The sequence below is a fragment of the Amblyomma mixtum genome, chromosome 5 (assembly GCF_055824585.1).
Source record: "Amblyomma mixtum isolate Tamu chromosome 5, ASM5582458v1, whole genome shotgun sequence".
NCBI lineage: Eukaryota > Metazoa > Arthropoda > Arachnida > Ixodida > Ixodidae > Amblyomma > Amblyomma mixtum.
This window is the reverse complement of record NC_143016.1, coordinates 112,862,828-112,880,812: the sequence shown is the minus strand read 5'-3', so window position 1 is coordinate 112,880,812 and position 17,985 is coordinate 112,862,828. Positions and strand designations below refer to the sequence as shown.

The 17,985-nt window shown below is 48.9% G+C and overlaps 1 pseudogene across 1 annotated transcript in view; it reads left to right on the top strand.

Moving 5' to 3' along the window:
- Positions 1 to 17,985, top strand: part of LOC149343378 (uncharacterized) — a 30,408-nt pseudogene that overhangs the window by 1,934 nt on the left and 10,489 nt on the right. Inside the window, exons 2-4 of the transcript XR_016283119.1 lie at positions 995 to 1,155; positions 4,076 to 4,241; positions 7,238 to 7,503. The product of XR_016283119.1 is annotated as an uncharacterized LOC149343378 (transcript). The remainder of the gene's footprint in view (positions 1 to 994; positions 1,156 to 4,075; positions 4,242 to 7,237; positions 7,504 to 17,985) is intronic.

Here is a 17,985-nt window from a genome sequence, read left to right as displayed (position 1 = left end):
TGCTGCATGCTTTCACTAGGACCGTGGAACAAGACAGGTTGATTCGAGTGCACATTAAGAGCTTGAATGGTCCCAGGCACGAGTACCTGTCCGGGGTGCTGAAAAAGGAGGACGTTAGTTGTGGGGAAGCTTCTTTTGACCGTTCAACGGCGGTGTGAGATGCTCGTGATTGGGTCTCATGGAAGCAAGACCGTCAGCTAGTGGGGTACAGAGCGTTGAAAGACGTGTGCCTAGACCAGCGAGTCGAGCAGAAACGCATTCCAAAAGCAAGTCAGTGGCAGACGGGACCATGTGGCACCGGCGACGGGCCGAGTGTGCAAGGGAGTCAAGCACACGTGTACAAGGGGAAACAAGTGGAAGCCTTCAAGTGTAATGAATAACAAAGCACGCTAAGTGTCAACTAAAAGCGGAATTAAAGAACTGTGTGCAATGCGTCGTGTCGTGGAAACGGGAATGAAAGTCTGATGCTACTCACCTCCGTGAAAGTGGTGCATTCATCACCTGCCAGGTTTTTAGTTTCGATGCTTCGCGGGCTTCTAGTGGGCACTTGCCTGGGAAAGGGCACAGGTAAGTGAACTTGCAGGGGTTGCGCTCCTGGAGTGTAGAGATTTCTGGAAGGTAGATGGCGCCTTAGTAGGTTGCAATTGTGTGTAGGTGTGGTGAGGCGTTAGCTCGGTAGTGGGGGTGAGGGGAACAGCACCCTTTCTCGTTTTTTCCCTGGAAAGGTGGCTGGCAGGTGTGTTTTTTCAAAGTGGAGCCTTCACTCTCCGAGGCTACAGACTGACGGACAGAGTGACGCCGGCTTTCGGTATTCTGACCCCGACACTGCACTCTCGGTAAAACTTTCAATAGTCTCGTTATTACAAACTATCCTGGCGTTGGGGAAAAGATGAATCTTTCTTAATTTGTTTAAATAAATTAACTTGGACTTTAGCCACTTCGCAGCTTTTGAATCATTCACCACAAATTGCGATCGCTTCGCTAACCATTCCAGGCACTGCAGTACGACTACAGAAAACATGGCTACGAAAAGACCAGCGCTGGATCTGGCGTCATACATGCCTGCATGGAAGCAACCCGCCGGGTTCTTTCTCCAGCGTGGCCCTACGTCATAGGGGACATTTCTGGCCACACGCATCTCACAGTCGCAGTCGGGTGAGGTGCTGTGACGCGTGTTATGTTTATTTCACGTAACGACCAAAAATATTGCAACAAATAAGTATGAATGCTGCCCGTGAGTCAACATAGGATTTGCAAATAACCGTCAAAACTGTTTGCACATAGTAAACCTGCTCCGCCAAAGAGATACGGGCTGTACGTCAAGCACTCTCAAGCTGTTCAGAACATACAAGCGGCAATGTTCCTTTATCTGTTCTGTCCCAGCCCTCTTGTCAATGTGACCTAGTTTTGAATTGTGCGCCTAAAACTCTTTTTTTTTACAGCCGAAGCATCGTCCACAAATATTTGACAATTAGTACAGTGGACGTCAAAGAGCTCAGTTAGAGCCATGTAAAGATAGATCGGTGAGGAGCGCTAGGTTCATGCGGGGGACGGGGAACAGGGGCTTTGGTGGAACCTCATGTGATGCTGCTATTAAAGACGTGTAGCTCGGCACACTACTTGCAAGAGATAAAGAGAACACGATAAAAGGAGTTGCAGTAGTGATTTCGTCCACACTCCCATCGGGACGCCATTACCACATTCCCAATCACTGACAGAGTGGAAGTCATCCCAGACTCTGGTAGATTACGCTGGCCGGGTGTTTCTGTGAAGGTACGTGTGCTAACTGAAGCAGAGATGCGGTCCACGGAACTGAGCTAGGCCAATGGCTTCGCGGGAAAAAATGGCGCCATGAAAACAGATTTTGTATTCCAGCCGAAAAAAGAGACAGAACCGTGTGAGGAATACGACAAAATATTTTGCACTTTGATCATAACAACAAATTTTTGTTCGTTTTTTGTAGCAGCAATCTACGTAATTAAAACCTTGTGCTACAACTGTTCTGTAGACTAATTCCTATACTATTTTTCAGTGGTAACTACACAAAATTCTGTTGCTGATGGAAAGAGTTTTGTTGCTGGGACCATTTCATTGTCAAAAAAAACATTGCGGAAAATCGGTTGTGATGACAAAAAATTTTTTCTGTTTTTCGTCTCGGATGTCAAAACGGGCTTCATAAGATGGAAGAGGAGTGAGGTCACGGAAAGCAAAAAAAAACAACAGTAAACTGCAAGAAAATCATGTTCTCTTTCTTGGTTTTGTTTTCCATTGCATAAACCGCATCTTCCATAATAATGTCAGTGTCAGCACACGTAATTATTTCAATAACACCTTCTGCCGGGCTAGTTGATTGCGATCCATATGTATCAGCAGCGCGAACACAACACAGGAAGAAGAAGGTAAAGAGCGCTGAACTTCCAACTTTTATTTGAGCAAAACTGCGCTCTTTACCTTCTTCTCGTTCTTCTTCCTGTGTTGTGTTCGCGCTACTGATACATATAGGGTAATTATTTCGTTGGAAGTGAAAACCCGGGTTGAGTCTTTCTTTCATGGTCCTGTTTTTTTTTCGCGCTATTCTATCCTGTGAAAATACCGTATATATGTGGGCGAGGGCCGCAGTCTTCTGTGGGCCGCTCAGCCAAACTTGTGAGCTGAAATGTGAAAAAAAATATCGACTGAAATAAGATATTTTACACCTGTGTACGCGTTCCCCGACAAGCTGCCACATGACGACAGCTGCCTGCTTTGATCATTAATATTTCCCATCATGCACAGCTGTGCTGCTCAGTTCTCTCTGTGAGGGTGTCTGGCGTTCGCGCAGTTCGGCAACAAATAATTTCATTCGTGCTGTATCTTGAGCCGTCTGTTTTGCCAATCTGGCATTTGGCCATCTTTCCCAACCGGGCGCCTAAAAAGAGCACGAACTCTTTTCGTGTGCTCATAGAATTTGAATTCCCGTGCCGAGACCCAACGCATTGTTAATATTTTTAAATTCGCGGGCATTTCGAATTCAAATGGACGGAACGGAAGATGATTACATTTACGAGGGTGATGACGATGACGGTCCGAGCAGCGGCGAGAGTGACGAAGAACCTTAACGCTATCTGGAACTGGACGCTAGATATATCAACAAACTGTAATGGAAATAGACGAGTTGCCCATGGATATCGGTTGATAATTGGACTCCTAATTGCCGCTTTCGGGAGAGGGCCGCACCCCTTCTAATTTCGAAAAAAGTGTGGCCCTTACCAGAATATATAACGTAGTCAAAAGTTAGCTCAAGCCGCGACTCTTCGGAAATACTGCCGACCACAATGGAGGTTTCATTGATACTACCCACGATAGGCAGGAATGCGATTGGCTTCACAGTGACAGGCTTGAGTATCCGCCACACTCGAGCAGCGAGAGAAAAAAGAGCTTCGCAACACACACTACGAAGCAACCACTCATTCCCACAGATGTAGTAGTCTAAGGGTCCCACGTATTCCACGTCTTTAAATTTCAATCCCTAAAATTCAGGCGCGGGCTATTTTGGAGTTTTGCGACATTTAAGAGCACTTCGCTCTAATGTGGTCTGGATTTGGTCTTGTAGGTCGCTTCTGAACGTATCAGATGCTCCCTGTTTTGTTCCGGCTTTGTATCTTAGTTAAACCAAAACAGCGAACTACCGGTATAGCTTATTTGGCAGGACGGTACGTAACATGAAGAGGTTTCGCGAGTGGTACTGAGTGGTACTGCGTGCTTTTTGTCTTAGTCCTGAGCCCAAAAACCAGAAATTCTTGAGACGTTCTTCCTCAAACGGCGAACTGTTCTCCCGTCTATGCTTTAAGTGTTTCTTGACTCCTGTAGCGTTGGCTTTGATATCTTCGTCCTTAGTCTGATTGCTTTGAGCCTTCCTGCGGTAACGATTAGTAACATTGCTTGAAATGCAGACTTGCTGCCAGTTAGGCTTGAAGTGTTCGAGATATCTCAGCATAATGCCATTATGCATGGAATGGACTGATCAGCCTTGCAACGTTCGCCTCAAACTTATTCCACACACGGCCACCACCGCTACCCTGTCTCACATTCGCAGGGATATGTATGAACAGCTGTCGCAGTTAACGGCGGACAACCCATACTCTGGGTCCATGGATAACTCCACCCGCTTTCGTGCCGCCAGCCAGATCAGCGCCCTGACTCTAGACGCCTTTCCGCCTTTCTGCCTATCAAACACGTTGATATAATCCACTTCGACGACAGTGAGTATACGTTTCAAGCTGTTAAAACTTCTCAATCTCATATGGGAAATACATTCGCCTTGATCGAGGAAAGCAATTCGATTTGGGAGTCTTGCTGTGATGTTCTCCAGCGGGCAACGTGAGCTAAAGTAACCTAAACTTCATTAATGCGAATAGTCAGTAGAAATGCGTTGGCACCTCGGTGTCATTTTACTTTCTTGGAAAAGTTATATTCGCTTAATTAATGTGTCCCACGACGTCCAAACGGGAATATTATAGGCCTATCTAAATGACATTTTGCTCGTGTGCACCGTATTTTTGTATTGGAGACAAAAACCTTATCTTAAATAGTATTCCTGTGATTGAATGATGTGGCTGCGATTTTTCGTTGTTGCTGATGCCTGACTATGTCGGGGCATCGATAGCATTCGCGTTTGCTTTCCTTAATCTGTGTGATGGCTTTTTACTCTCGTTACGTCACTCTGACGGGTACATCGTATGCTGCTGTGCTCGACAGCACTACACGGAAAGGCGAAGCGGTAGCTAGGCGCCGCTCGCTTGCTTGCCTACGGTGTCGCTTCCGGTCACAGAGCGCCTTGCCCGATGGCTCATAGCCAGGTGCGCTTATACGTGAAAGAGACATCAGTGTGCGCAAAAAGAATGTGCACAAGGCAATACCACTGCTGAAATTCAATTTTGGTGCTGTAGTTTATATATATTTACTAAGGGACCCCTTAAGAAAATTTGCCGCTACTTTGATATCTTCCAAAGATTTATATGTTTAGTACTGGCTGGGGCTCCGAAAGATGTTATACGGTTAGAGCAGGAAGGCCAGAGCGAACTATTTTACAGTTACTCCGTCTTACCAGAGGCCGAGATCACGCCGGATACTTTTTCGACCTGGATAGCGTAACGTTGCTTTGAGTTGGACGAACGCAAAAAATCGGGACACGTGCTCCTTTGCGTGCCCGCCCTTAGGAGAAAAAGTTCATTTGCGGCAGTGAATACGCACAGACAGAGGTAGGAATTGTGTGCTAGTTGACTAATTATTTTATTAAGCCGAAAATTGAGTCTCAAGGTTAGTTCCACTTCAGTACAGTGCGGCCGCCGTTTCTTAAAAGCCCACTGCTCTCGCGGTGGTGAGGACGAAAATGCTGCATTAATAGAAGCCTCTGATATTGCATGCTTAATTTACCGGTTTTTCCGAATTGCTTTTGACGGGTCCTTTTCGTGAACTTCTTTCTTCTTTCTCACGTCCTTTATTCCCTTCATCAAGAGAAGAGTAGCTGACTGGGATTTATAACCGGTCAACGTGCATGCCTATCCTTTTTTTTTGCTCTAGGAACAGTTGTGTCGGTCTAGTTGGTTATAATCGTGTGAAGCCATAAGGAAATGATCTAAAGATACGACACAAAGACACATTGGCAGGACGATAGTTTGTTGCACTAGTTTTGTTTGCGTGTCTTTCCTGTCGTAGAGAAGGCATAGTTTCCAGACACTGGAGTGAATACACGGAACACCCCACATCGACTACTCTACATACGGATTAGATCCAGTGAAGCCAAACTGCTGGCTTCCTACGTTTCCCAGGAATAAGTAAAAAATAACGGTTGATAACTGTCTCTGGTTGCCGGCATAACGTCAATATTATGTTGTGGGGAACCCGAACTAGCATACTTTTTGGAACCGCGCACATGAAACGAACGCAGGAAGGAAACAAAGAGTGCAGAGCGCGGAACCTCAACTGGGATTTCAGTTCACAAATCGTCATATTTATGCATATTTGTGCAGTGTCGTTATCACACCTAGGAGAACGACTAAGGGGTCATCGCGTCACTCTGGCATGGAGGTGTGTGTGACTTAAATTTTCATCATTATAGGGGACATCTTTTCTGGTTTGTAAAATTGATGTTTCGCTGACGCAAACCGTACTTCTTTCTCTTACAGTACCCTTCTCAAATTTCTTAAGTTAGGATACACACTTTTTCAATACTCGCGTATTGGTTCGGTGGACGCCAGAATCGTGCTTATAAGTACGTGGGGCGCTGAGAGAGAGATGTGTGCTACAGGCACTGACAACGACGTGCCAGAAACGCGGCGCTGAAGCCATAGGGCGTAGGCGTTCATTGCGTTCATTTCCGTTGGGTTGTCAACGTTTTAGACTCTGATGACCGAGCGCGCGCGGCGAGGAACGCTATCTGCGCGCCGTGTGACGTCACTGCTCCTCGCGCATGCGCAGCACGGCTCTCCAGGAGCCACGGGAAACTCCTCAACATCGGCCAGTGTAGCTCACGCTACAAAAGCAGATCATATATCTAGAGGGACATTTGCGCCACATTCAGCAGCATGCCAGAGTAACTTGATGTGTTGCTATTCATTATCCAGGTTTGATTTAATGCTGCATGAATATGAAGTTTCTGAAGTAAAATCGCGTTGAATGTTTGCGCTCTGTCCTGTTTATTACCTTCCAAAATCCTTCCTTTCCTTTGCGATGTTTCATTAAGCATTCTAGTTCAAACCAACAACTATTACGCTATTAGCTGATACATAGGAAGCCCCTCAGGCCTCCTTTATCTCTCGTGGCATGCCATAGTCCTGGAGGGTTATAAAGAAGGAAACAGATCTAAATCAGAGTAGCAATCATTTCACATCGACCCGATTGATTTCTGCGAGCACGATAGCGCCATATACAGAAGTCTGTGCACAAGTGCGAGATTTCTGAGTGTATATTTACGCGTAAAAATCAATTATTATTTTTCTTTACGCGTGCCTAGACAGTTCACGTCGAAGAATAATTTATTTTTATGTCCTGTGTCACATCTGAAAAAGTAAAAATAGCAAGCTAAAAAGTTACGCAAACCAAGTTCATGCTGTGCTATCAGCGAAAGTACAAATTCTGCGCATTCTTATCATGCATTGAATGTGTGCTATCGTACATTGTTGCGCTTGTATTTTTATGTCTTATCGCAAAGTCTGGTAGCTATCATCAATTACGAACATCTTGCTTCTGAAAGCAGGCTTTGAGCTTGGCGGGACCTTCTCGTCCGAGTTCCTGCACCTCCTGAAGGCATCGCAACTGTTAAAACGAGATCCAGGAGTGCGTTTGGCTCTAGACCGGCTCGCCGAGGATCAGGCCAGGGCCTCGATGGAGTTTTCTCCTCTCACCCGGAGCCTGGTGGTGCCCACTGCCTACACTATGCCGCCGCTCTTCTACGAGGAAGACCTGCCTGAGAGCTTCAACTATGGCACACTCGGAGTTCTCATCGCAAAGGAGATGTCCGAGGTATTTTGAGCCCAGCAGGTTTCGAAACCCCTGTAAAGTGAGGAGAATCACAAATCTTGTCGTCCGTACATTTGCGTCCCTTAAAAACTATAACAATGCAAAACTAATAAGCCTAGCAGAATACGATTCTCTACTATGCACAGTACGCTTTCGAAAACTTAGAAGTCTAAGGCGGGTGTCACCCAGACTTCGCGCACTTTTAGTGGGAAGCTCCCAGACACCCTTAGAGCGTATGGGGGTAGCGGTCTCGGACTCGAAGAAGATGCCCTCGACTCAGCGTGGCAACTCAGCGGAGACCAGCCACCAAGTGACAAGAGGTTTTTGGGCGTTCGGTGCCCAGCTTTCGCTGGTCGCAAGCCAGAGAATGGGTCGGAGCCAAAGGTTCACAAAACAAAACAAAGTTTATACAGCGATGAGACGATACAGAGGATTTCACAATCACTAGTACAGACACATACAAAGTGATTAACAGAACAATGCAACTTCGTGCAAAGTTAAACTCGAGAGAGAATACAATTCAAAGGCAATATTGCACCTAAAGTGCACTAACACAAGAGAGGGAGGTAAACAAGCAAAACACAATTTTTTCACCGGGCACTGCGGCAGTCCGACGACCAGAGTTCCATGACGATGCCGTCCCGCACACTGGCGAACGTTGCCTCGTTGGTCCGATGCTGGCCGAGTGGTGTTTCCCCGGGAGTCGAACGGGCGCGCTTCGATGAAGCTTAAACGGCGGTCCGGACTGACTGATAGCGGTCAACGCCTGCTTTTATAGGCTCGCTTCCACGTCTGTTTGTTGTACGCGCCACAGTAGGCACGCACATACACGCAGCATCTCCAGTGTAGTTTCCCTTTCTTTCTCTCGCCGGCCGCGCGTCCCCATTGGTCAGAGTCAGGAGTCGTTTCGCGAAGGTTCCAGCGTGTTCTAGCGTGGCGCCGTCGTGGCGGCGTCGCCGACGTCGAGTGCAGAGGAGGGGGACATGACTTAGTGCACGCAAGGCTACGCCCTTTTCCTCCGGTCAGCAGTAGAACCGACTCGCATGTTCGAGAATCTTCGGCGTGGATGACTCATTCCTTCGGCGCACGCTGTGGCGATGGAGAGAGAGGCACGCGCTCGGCGGGGGCTTTCCCTCTCTCCCGTTGGGCTCGCGCCGGCGAGACGCCGTGCGCGCGGCGGTTTTTCTTTGTTTGTTTCTAAAATGCGCCGAAGTTTGTGACACTGCCCCTTCCTTTAAGAATATTGTGTAACAATATCCACAAATCACAAAATTCGCGCGCTCATGCATGCGCTCACAAAGTCAAGGGTGAATGCCAAAGTACATACATCAATACCTTGATGCTTTCACATACATAACACAGTACAATAGAAAGATTGCACTCCAAAACACGCCGCAGTTCGGCGGTACAATTCGCGCGCACATGCATGCGCTCACAAACTATATGTGAAAATATATACATCAACACCATGATGTTTTCACAATGCAGGGTTCACAATGCACATAAAAACACGCCGAGATTGGGCATTACATTAACATTGCAAACAGGAAGCACACAAGTATGAGGCATACTTTCGCCTATACTTCCAGGTTTGGCCTACAAAGTTGGTTCGGAATAGGAATGTTTCGCTCAAGCTTTCGGCCGCACTTGTGGTTCTCTTACTCACGCGACTCTGACTTTTCTTCCTGTCGTGCGTTCTAGTCTTCTTCCGCCTCATGCTGAGGCTTCTCTTGCGAACGCTGTTGTAGCCCAGCTTCCTATTCGTGCTGCTCTCTGTGCATCGGTTCATGCTTCGAGCTCTTCCTCTTTTCGTGTGGCTAGCGCGTCTGTTGCGAACAAATTTTACGCCAGTTCGCTCATGACGGCTCCACTTCTCGTGCTTTCCTTCTTGGCGTGCGCCCGTTTCTTTGCGCTTTCGCCTCCAGACGGTGTCGTTGCTGAACGCTGAGCTTGCTCGTCTCAGCTTCTTTTTCACTTTGCTGCGATGCTCGTGCAGCTCGCTTGCATTCGGCTCGGCTGTCTTCAGCTTGGTTCTGTCTGTTCTTTTTCTTCCTGAATTTTCTCCAGGGCTTCTGCTTTTCGGCTTCACCTGCTTTGGTGGTGTCCGACTCATTTCTCTTTCTTTTTACTTCCTTCCGAACTCTTCTTTGGGCTGAGCCCGGTTCACTGACGATTGCGTCATCTGAGTTGTTCTCTCGCGATGCAGCCACTGGTTCAGCTCTCTTTTGTTCTTCGAGGACTGCACTTTCTTCTTCCAAGTCCTTTTTCCTTTTCTTTCGGAGCCTTCCTTGTGAGGGGCATTCTGAGCATGGCTCATTAGCCGTTGATGACTCATTCTCCTCACTTTCGCTCAGTGTTGCTTCCTCAGCTTTCTCTGATACTTTCCTGAGCTCGTTAGTTTCAGTGCAGTGGTGCTCCATTCCTTGTACTGCACTGTCTCCTTCCTCCGAGGCACAAATTTCCTCGCCTTCCTCTTCGGGAAAGCCCTCCTCGCTGCGCGAGGGTTCACTCGGAACGGCTTCCGGGTCTTCACTGAGTGCGCTTTCCTCAGGTATTTCTACGTCTGAGCTTTCACACTCAGTGCCATTTAACCACTCTTTCTCATGGTCTTCACTGCCGGACTCAGAGGTGTAGCACTCGGACTCCTCCATAGAGATCTCAACTGCTTCTTCGTCCTTAGGCGGCTGCTCTAGGGTCCCCTCTGACTGCAGCGTCAGGTCGGCCTTTACCTCAATGCCTACTACCTCGGTAGTAGCTACACAATCAATTTCTAGAGGAAGCGGCTCTCCGGTTTGTTCTTCACTCTCTGTGGTTTCAGCTGCAGGAACAGGCTGTTCCACAACCACACTGTAACTAGTGGAGCTAGTTACAACCTCTTCCGTGGTTGTCAACAAATTAGACTCGTTAGTCTTCCACCCGGCCTCTCCGGGGTTAAGCTCCACTGGATCTCTGACGCTCCTCGAACGCCGAATTTCGGCAAGCTTCTTCTGAATGATTGCCATCTCTATTTCAAAAGCTCTTTCGGCTGCTTCTTCTCGCCTTTTCCTTTCTCTCTCTTCTTTTTCGCGTTTCTTCTGCCTCTCTTTCTCAGCGGCTTCTCTAGCGAGCTGTCTTTCTTTCTCTCTTTCTTCTTGTTGTCTTTGCCATTCTCTTTCTCTCTCTTCTCGAGCTCTCTCTCTTTCTTTCTCAGCTCTGTCTCTTTCTTTCTCTCTTTCTTCTCGAGCTCTCTCTCTTTCTTTCTCGGCTTCTTCCCGAGCCCTCTCTCTTTCTTTCTCGGCCTTCTCTCTTTCCTGGTCCACCCATTTACGCAGTTCGGCTCCGGTCATCCCCATCTGGAGACCGGCCTCTACTAGCTCCTTTAGCTCCTTAAAGCTCATATTTGGAGACCGAACTCTACATTCAAGGCAATGAATACCTCTACACGGTGAACATCACTAACCGCTTCGGCGCGGCACCTCACAGTATCGTTCTGCTGCTACACTCGTTTACGGCTCGTAAACTCCTTCCGACTCTTTCTCCGTTCTCTGTGCTTGCAACACCAAACGTCCTGTCGCGGACGCCAGAATATATTTTCACCCAGACTTCGCGCACTTTTACGTGGGAAGCTCCCAGACACCCTTAGAGCGTGTGGGGGTAGCGGTCTTGGACTCAAAGGAGATGCCCTCGACTCAGCGTGGCAAACTCAGCGGAGACCAGCCACCAAGTGACAAGAGGTTTTTGGGCGTTCGGTGCCCAGCTTTCGCTGGTCGCAAGCCAGAGAATGGGTCGGAGCCAAAGGTTTACAAAACAAAACAAGGTTTATACAGCGATGACACGATACAGAGGATTACACAATCACTAGTACAAACACATACAAATTGATTAACTAAACAATGCAACTCGTGCAATGTTAAACTCGAGAGAGAATACAATACAAAGGCAATATTGCACCTAAAGTGCATTAAAACAGGAGAAAGAGGTAAACAAACAAAACACAATTTGTTCACCGGGCACTGCGGCAGTCCGACGACCAGAGTTCCACGACGATGCCGTCCCGCAGACTAGCAAACGTTGCCTCGTTAGTCCGATGCTGGCCGAGTGGTGTTTTCCCGGGAGTCGAACGGGCGCGCTTCGATGAAGCTTAAACGGCGGTCCGGACTGACTGATAGCGGTCAACGTCTTCTTATATAGGCTCGCTTCCACGTCTGTTTGTTGTACGCGCCACAGTAGGCGCGCACATACACGCAGCATCTCCAGTGTAGTTTCCCTTTCTTTCTCTCGCCGGCCGCGCGTCCCCATTGGTCAGAGTCAGGAGTCGTTTCGCGAAGGTTCCAGCGTGTTCTAGCGTGGCGCCGTCGTGGCGGCGTCGCCGACGTCCGAGTGCAGAGGAGGGGGACATGACTTAGTGCACGCAAGGCTACGCCCTTTTCCTCCGGTCAGCAGTAGAACCGACTCGCATGTTCGAGAATCTTCGGCGTGGATGACTCATTCCTTCGGCGCACGCAGTGGCGATGGAGAGAGAGGCACGCGCTCGGCGGGGGCTTTCCCTCTCTCCCGTTGGGCTCGCGCTGGCGAGACGCCGTGCGCGCGGCGGTTTTTCTTTGTTTCTAAAATGCGCTGAAGTTTGTGACAGCGGGAGCACTGCAGCGACTCCGAAGCGCAAAATCAATATGCTAGTGTTTTAAAGTTTGCACCAAAATATAACACCGCCGTTGTACTTCCTGGAAGCATGAGTAAACACTTTCATGTTGAATCAGGGACTTGCCAGTTGCCAAAGATTCAGCAGCAGCTTTCGAGCATTTTCTTACTAACACTCGTAGATTATTCCGTAACCGCAACGCGGCTCAGGACGCCATGCACTTGCTGGCTACAAAAATATTCGTAGGCTCAGCATGGAATTTTAGTTGAATTCTGACACTTGTTATTCTGGCAAACTTCTGCGTTATTTGTTCTAGCTTGCTGTCGCTCGGTGAGAATTGCGTAAAGAAGATCGTAACAGAACCACACTCGCGAACACACTGAAAGAAGTACATTTTGTACTCGTTTCTCTGTTCAGTTCTTACGAATCTAAACTCGTTCCATAGTGCGCCATAGGCCATCGGTCAAATATGAGCGCTCGTCTATGGTGCCTCTTGCTTTGTTCTTTCGTCTGTTTTGCGTTCTACCACCCGCAATGAACTATGACCAACTCGCCCCGACTATCCATCCTTCGATGTTTTAAACCTGGCGCCAAAATTCAAGGCGGCGCTTCTGGCCAAGTAGCCATGTCTAGTTCGCATACATAACTCCATTTCGTTTATTTTCAGTTCTGTTTTCTTTTTTATTTTCTAACGCGAGGAGGAGACGTGAAAAATGTAACTTTGTACGGACATATTCCGCCGCTCGCCTATCATTTCGTCCATTTCGGCACGCGCTCCTCAAAGGCGAAAGGCTACAGAAAGCACTTTTGTTGGTTCTTATACTGACTTTTTTTTTTAGAGCAGTAGTAGAGAGTCAGGAAACCACGCGGGATGGTCATATTTCAGTTTTGATTACAAGACTTTGTCGCAGATGCCCGTTACATTAGCGCGTGCTTGCACGTGTTTCGTTTTACCGATCACGTTGTATTTTATGCAGTGCGCATGAGTTTTATATAATGTGAGTTTTTTATTTGGTGTTCTACCATCTTTGTAACATACTTCCAAGATATTTTCCCAAATGCGCCCAGGAAAAGTTTTACTATGAAGGTGTCAAAGAAGGCCGCGCCCCTTTTCCGCACCTTAGGTCGGCGGACGGACATTTTCAACTTGGCGCCAAAAATTAAAGTATGTGCTCTTGCACACGCTGTGCTATCTTGTTTGATTGTATAACTCCATTTTCTTAGTTCCAGTTTTTTGTTTTTTGTTGACCCCATGACCCGAGGCAGCCCGCTGGTCGGCGATTATGTTGCGCCGTGCGCTCCTGAGAGCCGAAAAGCTACGCAGAGCACTTTTTATTTTAAAGAAGCAGTGGTGAGTTAGACAACAATATGTAATAGTCGGATTTCCTCTCACAAACTCGTTATATTAGTGCGCTGTCACGTGTGTTTTGTTTTGCCGTTTAAGGTGTATTTTGTGAAGCGCGGTTGACTTGGTCAATGATGAATGCTTTCATTTGATGCTTTAAGGTCTTTGCAGCATACTCCCAACATATTTTACCAAATACGCTAGCAGATTTTTGATTATGATGATGTCAAGGAAGGCCACGCGCCGTTTTAAAGCGTTTTCAGTGTCATTTATAATGTTTTCTTACTGCCAAGCGAAAAAAAAAGAAAAAAGTAGGAACTTCAGGCCTCGCTATAACAAAAACAAGAACTGAACTTAGAACAATTGTAATGTGCAGCACATCCAACATCTACCTTCATTTTATGCCCTCACACGACTGCTTTCTGTAGTGGCACTGTAGTCATACTGCTGAACTTGAAAGCGCAGTGTACCATGTACGCCGATAAAAATCGCAAGAATGGTAGCTTAGGATATGTGTACCGTTTCGCATATAGTATTTCTTTGTAATTGATTTCCTTGTATTCTTTTTTTGTGTTTGCAGCATATTTAAGCAAATAATTTTCAAAACGTTTTACACACAACTTGCTTTTCTTTTCCATTCAAAAGTGCAACTAATCAGCTACAATATCTGTATTACGCGACATTGTACACAGCCGATTCAGTCGAAAAGCTCTCGACATCGTAGTGGTTGTGACCACCGCGCGTCGAAAAAAACCGTATCATGCCAACCGTTTGCCGCAGAATGTTCAGGATGGTGTCATTCCATTCAGCGTTTCGTGCAGCCTAAATTGCTTAGTTAAGTTAGAGCCTAACTAGCGGCAGTGATTCGAACCGGCGACCTATATTGGGAGCTGCGCACCACGCGTGGTTCGGGTGTCCACCAAGATAGGTGAGACTGTTACTGCATCATTACCTTTCATCAAAACTTTCTCGATTTGTCCGACGGCCACGGCGCCACGCCGAACGGGAGATAGCGTTCCGTGCACTGTTATGATCGTACTTCTGGCCACGTGGGCTGAAGCAGGCGTCCACTTAGAGCTGCTAACAAAGGCGGTAACCTCGCAACGGCTGCAGACCGGATGTCCTTTGTCTCGGAAAAAGGAGGGTCCCCTAAACCGCACCGGCTGCCACTTCGACGGGGAGCTGGAAGACTAAGCACGGCGCGACTGCAGCGGGCTACCAAAGAGTACTGGGAAGTGATGCGGGGTCCAGTCGTCAAGTGTTGACACGGAATTCGTTTCCAAAGAGGAGGCTCACACCGCCTACCATTCCGCGTAGATTGCCCGTGCATTGATAAGAAACACGCGTGACCAGCTGCACACCTTGGGAATGTCGCTCGTGGATATTCCTGTCTGCTCCCGAAGATGGCACCCTCCTCTCAAGCTGAACACGTGGCGGGGTCGTGTTCCCTGGGGAGAGTGCGTGATGACCTGCCAAAGTGAACTTGGCCACGCCTTCCTCGGCAAACGCCGCCTCCATCTAGGGATTCTATCAAAGAAAACTCCTATAAAACTCGGCGCAGAATGGTCAAGGGGACTTTACATCAACTAGTTTTCCCTCATCGGGACTTCTTTCGTCTGAGAAACATTCTCAGTTGCTGTACATGTACATAATGTAAATAGTTGTATAAAGTTCTCCTTGGCTTCCTCCTAACCCATTCTCCGATCATCCTCGTCCCATCACCGGTCCGGCCATGCTGCCCGCGGCGCAACAGCACTTCCTGGCAGCGCTGCAAGACGCTGTCGCGTTCAAGGACGAAGCTTAAGCGTCTTCCAATTTTTTTAAAGCTGAGTTGACGCGCCCTCCTCCTGCGCTGTTCCGTACTCAGTCTTCACTGCAGTACACACTGCGGGCAGTGTCAAGTTAGTGGTCCCACTGCGGCGATATGAGACAGGGAATGCTTTGAAGTCTCAAAGTTTAGACACCCTGCCCTTTGGTTAAAATGAGGGCTACTCAACTTGCTCTGCTGGACGGGTGGATGGAAGACGAAAACGACGACGAAGGAACGTCGCTGCAACGCGTGGTGGTGGTGGTGAAAACATTTATTACGAATGAACAGGAGGTATGTTTGGATCAGCCCGTAATGGACCGATCCTTACAAACACTAGGTGGAGGTCCCTAGTATGGGACCCCAGTGGCGGTTGCCGCCGCCCGGGCGCGCCCGACTAAGGCTTGTTGGGCCTGTAAGTCGTGGCAGCCGAGCAGGGTCGCCTCCCAGTCCTCGCGGGTTGGGTTGGGGATGGGGGGAATAGCGGGGTTGGAAGGGCAGGCCCACACCATGTGATATGTGTCAGAAGACACATATCACCGGCGCCATAGCACGAGCAGCCTACATGGAACAAGCCTGCCGAATTTCTATGTCGGCATGACCGTGCCCTCCTGAATAAGCCATGTGCAGGGACAACGCAGTGGCTGCAGACTCCAGGAAGGACAAATCGGGATGCACGATGACAGGACCTGAAGACAAGCGGTGGGTCATCGACGACCTGCCTGCATGGAACCAAGTACCGCATAGGATCTCGTACGAGCTTGTCGAGCTACTACCTGGAGAACCCGGTCTTTGGCGCCTGCCGTACGAGACCGAATACAGCGGCCCAATCACAGCCGCACGCCTGGCGGCTTCCGGGGTCTCACGTCTTCTTGAAGAGCACACCTCCACAGGCGACCTGCGCATAGTGTGCATAGCTTCTTCTGGCGAAAAGTATCCAGAGCAAGCGCCTGTACTCATTCGCCTCCACCCACCACCTGCATGGGACAACTTAGCCAAAAATCGCTACATTGAGGTAAAGACGCACGGTACCGACGCTGTCAGCAAGGTGCACTGTCGCTACCTGCCGGAGGAATACAGTGTTTGCGCCATAAAAGAGCTCAAGACCTATTCCGACTGTGATAGGTTTCAAGAAGCACTGACGAAGCTGCTGGGACGTAACTCTGCTCCCTCCGGGTCGTCGATATTGCCGGAAGGAATCTTTCGCGACGCATATGATCGACGCTCTGCAATGTCTCGAGAGCTGCGAGTCGTCGGTGGGTTCCGATCTGCAGGAGCCGAGAGGACAGCTACTCAAGCGCGTATACCGTGACTTTTATGCTATGGATCTTAGGGCCTGTCAATGTGTTCAGCGTTCTTTCGTGCACTAACATCGAGTGGAGTGTTTCTGCTGCAGTTGACGCGTTCCCGACCAGTGTGAATTTGCCGGTTCTCGAATTACACGGTGCTCGGCTGCTGACCCGAAAGACGCGGGTTCGATCCCGGACGCGGCGGTTGAATTTCTTTGGAGGAGAAATTCTAGAGGCCCGTGTACTGTGCGATGTCAGTGCACGTTAAAGAACCCCAGGTGGTCGAAATTTCCGGAGCCCTCCACTACGGTGTCTCTCATAGGCTTAGTCGCTTTAGGACGTTAAACCCCATAAACCAACCAACCATCAATTGTACCCAAGATTAAAACTGCCCCGCCGTGGTGGCTCAGTGGTTATGGTGCTCGGCTGCTGACCCAGAAGACGCGGGTTCGATCCCGGCCGCGGCGGTTCAATTTCTTTGGAGGAGAAATTCTAGAGGCCCGTGTATTGTGCGATGTCAGTGCACGTTAAAGAACCCCAGGTGCTCGAAATTTCCGGAGCCCTCCACTGCGGCGTCTCTCATAGCCTTAGTCGCTTTGGGACGTTCAACCCCATAAACCAACCAACCATCAATTGTACCCAAGATTCAAACGGCCCCGCCGCGGTGGCTCAGTGGTTATGGTGCTCGGCTGCTGACCAGAAAGACGCGGGTTATATCCCGGCCGTGGCGGTTGAATTTCTATGAAGGCGAAATTATAGCTTATACAGGAACTCTAAGTGGACCTCCTAGTGGCGCCATCTGTCGTAGACAGAGCAAACTGCCCTCGCCGCTGCCGCGCGGCGCGCCGACGGCGCTGCCATCTGGCGGAGCGCGGCTGAAGCAACGGCGCGCCACCTGCTCGGCGCAGCAGCTGTTCAGAGTCATCCGTCCCTACCGACCGGGGCTACGCGACGACGCGAAATCTACAGTACTATTGTTAACGCGATAAAATAGCCAGTGGCAGCGCAAGCGGGGAACCCCGGCCTTAATCTAGGCTTCCTCGTCGTCTTTTTACGCGACAGCGTATACTGCTCGTTCGGTCGAAAACCCGTTGGTGTCGTAGTAGTTGTGAGCCCCGCGCGTCGGAAAAAGTTGCATAATGCGAACCATTTGCCGCAGCATGTTTTGGATAGTGTCATATGATTGAGCAATTTTTGCAGCACGAACTTACAGGTTAGAGCCTAGCTCGCGGCGGGTATTCGAACCGGCAATCTATAATTGGGGTAACCGGAGACCTATAATCCGGGGCTGTGTATCATGCGCGGTTCGGGTATCCAGCAAGACAAGTGAGACTTACTGCGTCATTTCGTTCCGTCAAAAAACCAATTTTCGATTTATCTAAAGGACGAGGCGTCGCGCCGAACGGGCGATGGCGTTCCGTGGGCT